Source organism: Calidris pugnax, unplaced genomic scaffold (assembly GCF_001431845.1).
Source record: "Calidris pugnax isolate Ruff unplaced genomic scaffold, ASM143184v1 scaffold39, whole genome shotgun sequence".
NCBI lineage: Eukaryota > Metazoa > Chordata > Aves > Charadriiformes > Scolopacidae > Calidris > Calidris pugnax.
This window is the reverse complement of record NW_015090828.1, coordinates 2,975,236-2,987,739: the sequence shown is the minus strand read 5'-3', so window position 1 is coordinate 2,987,739 and position 12,504 is coordinate 2,975,236.

Sequence of the window (12,504 nt, the reverse complement as noted above, 5' to 3'; positions counted from 1 at the left end):
TTACACCCTTTAACACAGATGACTGATTGGATTAAAATAATTCAGCACTGAGATGATTCATGTTTCAGTTCAAGTCAACTGTACAGCCTGTTCTGCACTGGAGAGACTGCCTGTAGCTTACCATGCACTTGAGTTCCAATGACTTGGAGTTGTGGAAGGACTAGGGCAAAACTAAGGCACTTCCCTCTGGCCTTTTGTGCTACAGCAGCTGTTCGCAGAGCAGCCTGCTGGCAAGGGCAATAGCAAGCAGCGCTGTAAGTTAACAGACACGTTCTTCACCTCCACAGGCTCAAGCTCAAATTCAGACTTGGGTCACAAGTGAAAATGTTTGGTTTGATCATCCAAGTAATTCTGAAAAGCTGCTCACTATTGGTGGTCCTGCAAAGAATGTGCCAAGAGCCAGTGTAATAAAAGGCTGTTGCAAGTTAATACTGAGGTACTGTGTAAGGCAGCAGGCACAAGTTGCCAGTCTCTCCAATTTTCACATAATGCCAGAGATCTTAGTCCCTATGTTTTGCAGGTTACAGCCTCATGTTGCATACTTTTAGAAACCGTTTTGCATCCACCACTGGACTAAAAAGTGTCGTCATACCATGTGACACTGAGTAAAGTTTCACACATTCTCAGGTAAGACAGAGTAATACAGAGTATTTTTCTCGAAGTCATATGGAAAATCAACAGCAAGCTTGACATTCAGAGAAAACAAAGGCACCACCAATGCTTTTGGGGTGTTTCTACAGCTCTTTAGGGCATCACACGGGTAAGCCAGGTGTCCCCGTTCTCGGTGTGACTGGTGCCATTTTTCACTTAGGCCATTCCAGAAGTGTTGCAATGTGGCCCTCATCCTCTGATTCCTTAGCAGAAGATCTTACCATCTCAGTAACACTAACAGGGCATTGTGTCTGTCTCTGCTTCGGAAACCACTATTTCCACAGGGCTCTATTGAGGGCCCTATCTGCAAAGCAATGTTGGTATCAGACAACAGTATTTCAGTGGCTGAGCAACAGGTATCCCACTTTAAACACTTGTGCTTGTAGATTTGCAGTTGTTCATGTCATAGGAATGTGAAGAGTCCAATGTTATAAATAGGTTTATATAAAAGCAGTCTTAAAACAAATAAATAAATTATAAGTACTGTCATTCCTAGCAATCCTAGACATGGGCCAAATCCTATACACTAAACGTTTCATGTAGAACAAAAAGATTACTATCCTTACCCCATCAAATTTACAGCTTAAATGTTCATTTTCAAACTCATGCAAAGTTCACAGTTGTCAAGATTTATAAGTTGTCCTATTTATATCTCTTCTAAGGACAGCAGACTGAGTAGGTCATCAGTGCAACTTAATAAAACCAGAAAAGTCTCTCTAGAGCAAATCTAGCCTTAACAGTCTAATATAAAGCATAAACAGTAGTAAGAAGATTTTTTTTTTTTTTTGGTAGGAAAATACTACTTTCAGTTAAAGCAGTTCTGGCAGCAGCAGGGTTTTGCTGGAGACACAGCACAGGAATTCTACGTACCTGGCTCACAGAGCAAAGCAAATGCTGCAAGAGTCACGTCAGTGTAGGAAAATGCTAGTACATTTTCCAAGCACTGGTATCACCTCACTGTGTATAGAGATGTCAGGATCTTGTGATATTACACGACAAAGCTGGCCTCATGGTGGTTGGTTGGCGCATTACCTACAAACACATTTTGGCAATGAAATTGGCACTCAAGATTAAGATTTACCTGAAACTGGGAAGAAAAGAAAGGGATTAATCCCTCTTTACAGTGAACTTTTCCTCCCTACCCTTCTGGGTTTTTTCGGGTTTTGGTTGTTGATTTCTTTTTTTTTTAATTTCAAAACTTACACAAGGAGCAGTATTGATGCAGAATTAGTATCAAAGATTTTTTTTTATCACTTCCAGGAAAATTTTAACCAACTCTTGCCAAGGAGACTTTATGTGGGAGAACCTTTTTAAGAGCCAATTTCATTTGGGCTACTACAATACATACTCAGACATAATTCAACAGATCTATGACTGAGAAGCACAGAAATCCACAGCAAAAATGGCCAAAGCAGGTCTTCTGATGCTGACTGCAATTTGAAAGATAAGTAGAATTTGTACAAACACCTTTTTTAAATTTATCAGGCTTGAGTCAAGTGTTAGGTAAGCTGGAGAGTACAGTGAGCTGCAGCTCAGGTTAAACTCTCAGCACACAATCAGACACAGACATAACCTGAAAGTAAAGTTCATCATGGGCCTCTTAGTCCATCATTGTTTGGTATTTTCATTTATGGAGTCATATGTGATTTTCTAATATTACAGTTTATCCAGGAGTTAAGTATCACTTACATTAGTAATGGGAAATTTACGACAGAGTAGTTGCAGTATATGTTTTATTGTATGAATCTGCATTTCTTTCTCTCCACAAAGAATCTGCTCTGAGTATTATCATCCAACTTCAGCATTCTACCTTGTTATGAATAATTAGCTTCAGCCACTAAAAACATGAACGACGCATATGTAAAAAAGTTGCTAAGGGGAATTTTTGTGAACCATGTTTTACTTGCAATGTAAAAACAAAGCCATTATTCATTTCCCTCAACATTTAGACCTGACTGCATCTTCCACATGTGAACAAGAAAATGGTTCAGAAATACACACAAAAATCTGAGACTACATCATTGGATAGCACAAGCTCTCCTATGTAAAGTTTCATAAAGGACATTTCCTGAATAGGCTGTGGGATACTTATGGACATACTTACAATTGCTATATGTTTTCCACTGACTGGAAAAATAGAATGGAAAATCCATACCCTTCCACACAGTGCCATGCCTGGTGGGTCACACAGAAAGTGACTGCACCTCTAATGTAGCAGCACTTCCTTTAAAAGCCCCAGTACTTTAAAAATGTATTACATATGCCCAGATGCACCCTTTGGATTGGTAAAATTGATTTTTATAAAGTTTTTCAGATGTCTAAAGTTAATAATGTACAGAAACATTTCACAACCCCTCAGGACACACAACTGAAACAAAGGAGTTAAAACTATGTTATGTGAGTATGAAAAGTTACTGAATTTTTAAAATATTTTTCCAGTCTAGTATTTGCTGCTAACTCCACAGTACTGTATATTAATATATCTCCCATTTCACAGTTTTTAAAGCCAAGGTTAATACCAATAGATGAGCTGAGCTGCAAACTGTATTGTTATTAGCCCTACTGTGATTTGATGCAGAAAGCAGTATTTTGGTATAGCAAACCTCACAAAGAGAGGTAAGAACAGTCCTGAGAAAATGTACAAAAGTTGGAATCAGAAGTTCAAGATTCTACTTTTTGGTTTTTTCCATGTTTTCTGTGTGACCTTGGGAAAATTATTTAATCTTTTCATATCTCAGTATTTCTACCTGTACAATAGAGATAATATGTTTTTCATCATCATGAGGCTACTCTCAACTAGTTTTTGCAATTTTTTCCAAGATTCACAACTGGAAATATAATTTCTTTTTTCCACTTCATATTTTCTTTCTTTACTGTACAGTTATTGAAAATACCAAATTGTGATATTACGTATGAAAGGCAGAGATTGTTACTGAAGTGGATAAAGTATGCATAGTAATTCATTTTCTCAACAGGAATTACTCAACAGAAATTTACAGACGCCCACCAAGCTGACTTCAGTTATCATTTACAGCTATATTTTACTTTGTAACACGAGTCAAGTAGAATCAAGCTTTTTAATGGTAAAATGTAACTCAAAAAAATGTATCATGCAATTGTGTAGATTCTTTGATCAAAGATCCCGATATGTAATAATGCATTCCCTTGAGAAAGCTGAATATTAAAAATCACTGGATCAAATTTTGCTCTTGATACATAAGCAAAAAGGAAAACTATCTGTGGAGAAGGTGCTGAAACAGATCTATGGGGAGAAGCAACTAATTAACAGCTGATTTATAAGAGGGATCCTTGAAAGAGAGCTGACGTCTCACAGGTAAGATTTATCCCTTGAAGTTAGCAAAGTTAAACATAGAATCTTTTTAGGGTTTTCTGCTCTATTAATGGGGCAAAAATTGTCAACGGAGAAGGGAAACATTGACCAGCAGTGTCATCCAGGAAAAAAGGGTAACATTAACAGGATGAAGCACTACAAAACCAAACCAAAAATATTTTCACAACCTTGCCAGGATATTGCCTAGAATGAAAATCAGAGAAAACTGCATTGTGTAGCCTGCTCTGAATATCAGATAGTTGCTTCTGTCCTGTCCAGACATGAGCTACGCTTTTTAAGGTCAACTTCTGCTTTCATGCACAAAAGAGGTCCATTAATGTCCAAGGATTTAAAGTAGGGCAATTCAAAGTTGGAACTGCAACAAGTGTTAAGAATGCAGAGAGGCTCAGCCATAAAAGGAAGGAATGAAGGAAAGAATAAGGCTACATTCTTAAAAACTTATAGAAGCATTTCAAGTGCCTAGAGCATGTGGCTATTATCACAGTGCTGAATTCTCTACAGTAACTGACCAGTGCTGAGCTGTGACTTTGAGGAAGTCAGTCCTCCATCAGACTGCAAGTAGTATTGACATACACTAGACTGGTCACAGATGTAAACACATAACCAGAGAACAGAATATACCTCAATGTTTTGGGTAATATCTCTCCCCTTACTTGTCTATATCAGGCATGTTATGCAAATTCACTTTAAAAAAAAAAAGAGAGAGGTTTAAAAACAAACCAAGAAAAAAAGTTTTTCTCTTTAACCAAAATTTTCGGATCTGAATTTAGAAGTTCTTTCCCAATGCCACCGCTTTTGATCCTGTTGTGCAGACTGCAGAGAGTCTGCTCAGCTCAGTCCACATCTCATTTTCCCTAAACCCAGCAGAGAGTGACAAGTCAGCTCTTTGCTAGCTAATCCACTGGGCCAGAGAACAGGCCTTTGCTTACCCTGTCCAAGGACCTGGCATGAAATTGCTGATTCTCACTTCACTTCTCTTTGTAACTCTGATCTCTCGAGTACCTGTAAACTCAGGTCTCAGCTCCCTTCTACCAAGCAGTCTGCAGTCAAGTACTCTTTGTCACCCCAGAGACAGTCCTGGAGCAGTTCAGCCTTCAAGCCCTCCAGGGTCTTGCATCCCAGCAGTATCACCATCCCCTTCTAGTTCTCACTAGTTCACACCGCCAGTACCCCTTTCCAAGCAGTTCCCAATTGCCCTTGGGTGCCAAAGCCAGCATTAACTAAACATAGCCCCCTCCTGGCTTTTAAAGAAACCATGTATGCTTCCACCTTAGCATGGAAACAGATGGAATCTGGGTCTATAATAATTCTCCAACTGTTACTTAAAAATATGAATCCTATTGATGCTGCTGTCCTCAGCTGAAGTCTCTGAGTAACAGAGCACATGGCAGAACCCTTAATGTGTATTGATACATCTTATTCGAAGTGCTGCTTTCCAGATGCACTGGTTAAAACTCACTTTCTGTCGCTGCTCAGTGAAGTAAGAAGAGAACTTAATCTGATGAAGGACAGAGCTGAGGTAGTAGCATCAGGCAGCCCAGTGGTTGGTCATATTCACTGCATAGATTCCTCCTGAAAATCATCCCTCTGAAAAAGAAAAAAACACAGGTCTTTCAGGTCCTGGATCATTATGTTCAGTCAGATGAGAAATAAGTTTCAAGCAGTAAAAGCTGTTCTCTTTGGGAACTGCAGAGACCCTTTGTTTCAACTAAAGAAATTAAAAATATCAAAATTCCATAAAAGAACATGTGAAACTCCATTTCAATAAACACTCACTTTAATTTTTGCTTTACCACAAATTGTGACAGTAGAGGATGGCCAAAGGCAAAGGAAGCAAAAAAGAAAACACAATTCAGGATACCCATTAGCACTGCATCAAAATAAAGTGACTGCAAATAAGCTAGGGAATCCTGAAGGATTGCAAACCACAAAAATTTCACATGAAACATGTGGGCTACTATCAGAAAAGGAACTTGGAGCTACCATCTTATATTTCTCCTTCCTTCTTTCACTGACTCAACCCTCCTTGATTTTTTCTCACATGTAGGAGCCAGACCGTAACGATTTCAGAGACAGGGCTAAGGAGGCCACAGCATGCATTAGAGAGCTGCATCTTGCAGCCTCCTTTTGTTGTGCTGTTTCCTGAAATAGAAAGAATCCCCATTACAGCTGAACCTGCTCCATTTTTACTGAGTCACAGCACAAAGGCAATTGCTTATTAGAGCAGGTCACGAACATGGCTACAGTGTGCGCTGCCTGAATTCCAGCTTTTAAAAAGAAAATTACTGCAGGATTTTTCAAAATAACCCAGCTGACTGTCCAACATCATTGGAAGCCATTTCTGGGAAACCTAGGATTTGGGGTTTAGATAAGATCAGTACATTTCTTTTGCCAAAAGGCGTCCAGGGCCACATGCCTTTCCAGAACAGCCATACAGATAGGAACGGCATGATACCACTAAGGACTTAGAGCAGAGTGATTCAGCCACATGAGGTGGATCCTAATGCAAGCTGGGTTTCAGAGACATAATTTCTCATTCACTGTTTAAGGATGAATCTCTGAAGAGAAAATCACGGCAGTTAAACCACTCCACAGGGACTTCAAATCAGTTCTAAATTTGTCAGTCAAAAATGTTAAAACAAAACAAAAAGTCCCACAGCAATAAAGCAACATCCCCTACTAAGCACTTTGTGTCTTAGTGGTCAGTTTCCTACTTGCTTAAGATTTTCACAATACTAGTATTTCTTGCCCAGTTTTGGATGTCTCAGGACTGGGGATGGAGATCTGAAAAAGGATCCTACTTGTGCAAAGGATATTCAATTGAACTTCAGCAATTTTGGAAATGCCAGCCTAAGTACTAATGCGACAGTCCCAGCTATTACATATTCAGTGCATATTACACTCAAAATATCAGTTGATTTAACAAGTCAAGAGGACACCATAATGCTTCTGTTTCAACATGTGAAAAAGAAAAATCTTGTAGGCAAGTTTCTCTGCCTCCTCCCTCCAAAAGCTAGTGGCTGGGTTCTAGTTAAGAAACAATGGTTCCAGTATATTTATTTGACTTCAGTTATAATTTGACTGTTATTATTTTACTTGATCTCAGTTTGCAAGATCTCATCAAAAGAAAAAAGCTCATCACAGAGCACACATTTCATTGGAACTTTCATTACAGTCCCTCTACAACTAATATCCAACTTGTAAAGGAAAAGGCTGAGGAACAAAGTAAGATAAATGGAATAAAGAATAAGACATTCCTGTTGTCTTGTCCAGGAGCTCTATTCTTGTTAACTTGTGCATTCCTCTAAACACGAAGGAATTGAATCAGGTTACTCACATAACAGGATCCTGAATTTGTATCTCACTTGTCTTCCCCTAAGCCACTGAAACTCAGTTGGAAAGCTTGGCTGACCCTAACCAAACTTTTTATTAATGAAATTGCCAATAAAGCTACATATTAAATACATTTGTTTATTTTACTTATTGTGATTGAACAGAAATGGACAAGGACATCTCTTGACATGGTGTGCCTTTCTCTACCAGTCCTTCATTCTGCTTACTGCATGAAAACTTTGTGCGCATGCAAATTACACAGCCACTTTTTCAGTTCTCATCTTATAGGAGTCATACATTTCACATCTGACCATTAAGACATTCCTGATCTTCCATCCTCTCAACTGAGAAACAATCCTTCTACACACCTTTCAAATAGGAAAAAAATTACCACTTAGGAGAATAAAACTAAGTCAGCTAGCACACTCTCACCATGCCTTACTTGCTTTGAGCTCAGTTTCTCCCTTATTCCCAGCACAACCGAAAACACTAAGAAAGGAATGGAAGAATGTGTGAATGAAAACTGAAACAACTTCGGTTAAATCATTATTAAATAGCCAAGTCCTCATCTGAAGCAGTTCTTTCACTGTCTTTTGTTGGAGCATTTGGCTACAGTCTCCTAACTGATATTTATTAGCAAATGTTCGCTTTTGCACATATTCTCATGTATAGATTTATGTAACTGGCAGGACAGACTGTTAGCGTAATTTACTAAATGAAAATTGTTGTGCTTAGGTTTCAGTCGAGTATGTTCTATTTCCCTTTTAACAGACATACTGCTATAATAATAGCTCACTCCAGGTTATCTGTTCAGATGGTGGTGTTAAGCCAGGAAAAGTTCTGTGGGATGTAGAATAGTGGGGCACTGAGATGCTACCCTTTGAAAAAACCCATACACCAGCAGTCATTCTCCAGTGGCTGCCAAGTTTGTTTTAAAATCATCATCTTTATCGACAACTACTCAGTGGCCAAAGCATTAGTTGTAGGCCACTGTGGAAAAAGCTGCTGAGCCAGTTCACATGTTCTATTGACAGTTAAATGAAAAATTCTCAGAAAAGTGCGGGTCATTTTGCTCCTTCTTCACCACTTTGATGCAGTGAATGAATCAGCAGCAGAGCAAAATATTTGTTAATTCTGAATTATTAAAGTAGGTAAGCTGGGCAGTCTTTCTTCATTTGGATAATCTAGAGGTTGTACATCCCTTTGTAAATACCTCTTTTAAAAGGCTCTGGGAATGTTTTTTATATCATTTTAATGCTCACACAACTTTTTCATGCTCAAGGAAAAGTAGTGCTTGAGTTAAGCCCCTATTAGGAAGAGCCACCTGGCACACAGTATTCTCAGCTAAATTTATCCCAGTCTTCAGATGCCACAATTAAAATTGTTTCAATAAATCAATAGGCTCGAGTGAACAAATCATCAGATCAAGGCACCAAGTAATCAAACTGAACAAGACAGATACTCAGCTGACACTACTTTGTGGTAAGTATCAAAGATAACCAGTTCTGAGCCAGAGTATGGCATTAACTCCCTCTGTGACCTTGACAATTCAATTTACTGCATTACCCAAGTTTACCTCTAAATGGGTATATTGTTTACTCTTGGAGTGCTGCAAGGCAAAATTAGGAAGTTTTTGCATAAAGGTTGCAAACTGTAACCTTTTTTCCATACTCAGAGGATTAGCAGTGCCAGTTTCTTGAGAAAGATGCAATGATGGACTAATCAGCCTTCAACTGAGAGATGCAGAGACAAATTCACAATACCTTTCCCTTCACACAAACAGCATGCATTTATAACTAAATACTTGCAGTTGAACAGTGAGCCAGAATTAAGAGGCCAACATTTATTTAGCCAAACTAACTGAAAATTGATCAAGTTTAAACTTCAAAAGAATTCCCAGCTTTTCTTCTCTCTAAAATCAGAGCACAACATTTGTGGATATTGTGCAGTCAACACTGACATTTTAAGGCTGGACTGGCCCCAAGTATGAAAGCAGCCTGGGTTATGAGTCAAGCTGCGTCGCTGGGGTTCATTCTGCTGACAGTCCGTCTTGAATTACCTACTGCCATAACTCTGTTTCTAGCCTGCACTAGGAACGTTATGCTAATCACGCAGCTCAGGGAAATGACATTCCTGTCCCAGGAACAGTCCAAGGAGGTTACCTTTGACAGCTTTCTTTTTTATGTTTGAGCAAAACTCCAGAGTTGCAATTCACAATGTTTTACTGAACTCTATGTAACAGCCTGAGGTTTTGATTGGTTTGTTTGCTCTTGTATATGGGCAACATTAGGAACTTTGCAGGACTGGTAAGATAAGACTGAAAATGGGAATTATGAATGTCTGCCTTATAAGGGTAAAATTACCAAAGCAAAGTCACTCTAAAAATATGATCCTCATCTGAACTGTGCTTGCTACATTTTCCTACGATTTTCTGTAAAAGTTCTGCAAAATAAAATAATTTCAAAGATCCAAAATATTAGATACTTTTGGCAGCTTTTTTTTGCGAATACCAGAAATTAAGCTACAACCCCACTGGAATTAGACTGTTCATTGGACATATCTATAGTCATAATTTTAGAGAATTTTTTTCCAGTCTTTTATCAGAAGGGAAGTGAAAATTATGAGTTGCTTTGCAAATTGCTCATTCATTAATTTATGATGGAAGGAACAAACCACTGAATCTTCTGCCCCCCTTACATAGCATGTGCAAAGGACAGTGAAAGTCAGAACTGCTAAGCAATAAGCAATCACAAATAGAAAAGCTTCATTTACTGGAGCTGTTACAATCTGGGGAAATGGCAGTGCAAATGCACCCCAGCTCTGCACTCCTCTAAAAGTTAGCACTTCTGTCTGACACATCAAAGTCACCATGGAGAAATAACACCTACACAGCCCACCAACACCAAAGGAATATCTTGTCATTGGTTGTAATCAGGGAGAGGCTCCCAGAAATCCACACTCATCACTAGTTTATTTCTGAACTCAGAAGTGTAACCCCTTCAGCTGGACAGGGGATGAAATCAGACATCAAAAGCATTATCCTGGGAGAAAGCACAGCTGTATTTTGTGCTGCAGTGTATTTAATTTACATGCCATTTTTCCTAACACCATCACTGTTGAGGAGCCCTTCATTAGCTGAGGAGGCCAGCATTGTTGGGCAGCAACCATTCTTTTACATTTCCATACATGATGGTTGTACCTTCAGTTTACAGTTACTGCAACTAAACTGTGGAGACAGCTTACCAAAATGCCTTATAACCCTAATTAAATCATATTGCAGAATTTTATGAAAAATGAGGAGCTTATTTATGAGGAAAACAATCTTTCTGTGACTGATCTGAGGCTAAACAGCTAATACAACAGTTGGGGAGACCAGATTGTGATTAGTAGAAAGGGTAAAAGACTTGGAGAAAGACTTATGGAAAACCCATAATTAGCCCTTGACAGAAGTATCCAAATTTCCCAAGAAAGGAAATTGCTCAGGCTGGAATGAAACTCATGGGTCAGAAGCAAATCACATTGAGTGAGTCACAGAGAAAAGTGGACAGCTAAATCTACTAATAAGCTACTTTCCAGAAAGCAAATAGGATTGTTTCCACAGGATGGCCTGGCCAGAGTAGCCTCAGCTTCCTAAGTCTTCAGCTTTCTGTACTAAGCGATGATCCTGAAGGTGCTTCATGGAACTATTCCAAGGCCATTGGTAGGTCAGCAAAGTATTTTTGAAATGTTATTTAAAATGCAAGTTTAATACCATCACTAATGCTTACTAGAAAAAGAGAACAGAGGATTTTGTTCCTGGCACAAAGACAGGTACAAGTTTCTGGGAACAAGTTTGTAGGCTTTTTTAGAGAGTGAGGACAAGGTAGAGCTCCCATACTTTCAAATTCCCTGACCCTGAGTGACAAGTAACACAAAAGCTAGTGTTTACCACCCTGTTCCAAACAAAAACAAATTCTGAAGCAAAACTGATCTGCCACTTACCAGAACAGGATTATGGGCCAATTTGTAATCATCCTTGCTGATGTGTATAGCAGGGGGCTGAAAATCAGGTTACTAAAGGCCTTGTAAAAGTTTGGGAATAAGCCCTTAAATATGATTTTTTTCTATCACAGGTAGAATGGAATGATCTAACACATCATCACCCTATTCATAATAAAATAAACGTAATTTCTTTCCATCCGGGTCATGTTTTCCACCCTAAATCATCAATTATGCTACTTTACAAGGCTTTCTCATCCGCAAGAGAATGACCTGTGGTCATTTTACAGCTTTTGTTATTTATATGGGGCTTCTAAGAGATAGCAGAGTCATTGAAGAATTCAAAGGATGACAAAAAGCTACAGCTAACTTCAAGGATAACAAAATGTGTATTTTCATCCTGATACTTGTTAACAGATACCACTGCAAAAAGCATATGACAATCAAAATTCCTACCCCTTAAACACACTACTGAGGATCTGAGGACGTTTTTAAATGCACTTGCATATGCCATATGATGAAATTAGCACAGAGCACAAAGAAGTGTCTAGCCGTGTGCTACAGAAAGTCAAATCAGATTCTGCCCTCATTTATTCCCACGTAATCTTCCTAAAGAGAATCAAATAGCCTTGATGCAAACAGAGTATGAACTTGCATAAGAGGAAAGCTTATAGCATGGCAAAAGCAATTACTCAAAGCTGAAAAATGAAATATTGCTTGAAGTTCTGAAGCTTTCTAGCAGAACAGGGAAAGATATTTAGGTCTTTTGTTATACCAACATTAGGATCAAATAGTCACTTACTTGAAAAGCACCTCATTGCACAGTTACCCTCTGCAAATATCTGTTATTTTCATTATTTGGTAGTTATAGAAGTATCTATCATCAACAGAGTTGGTTAGCATCACCATTTGTAAATTAAGATACCCAAAGTTTAAATAAATTGATTTGAGTAAATTTCTTACATTTTTCCATACAATTTCACTGCTGCCTTAAGACCAACAGGTAATGGTTCATAGTTAAGGTAACTTGGTATTTCCATGACTCAAGGCATCAATAGCCACAATCAGCCATTTAAAAATAAAATTTGCTAATTGCTTTATTAAAAGACAAATTGAGTATACTGCTGTCAGTATCAATTCTTTTTTCCCTAATGAAATGTATAATTTTAGCTCTGAATGACTGTTGGAAA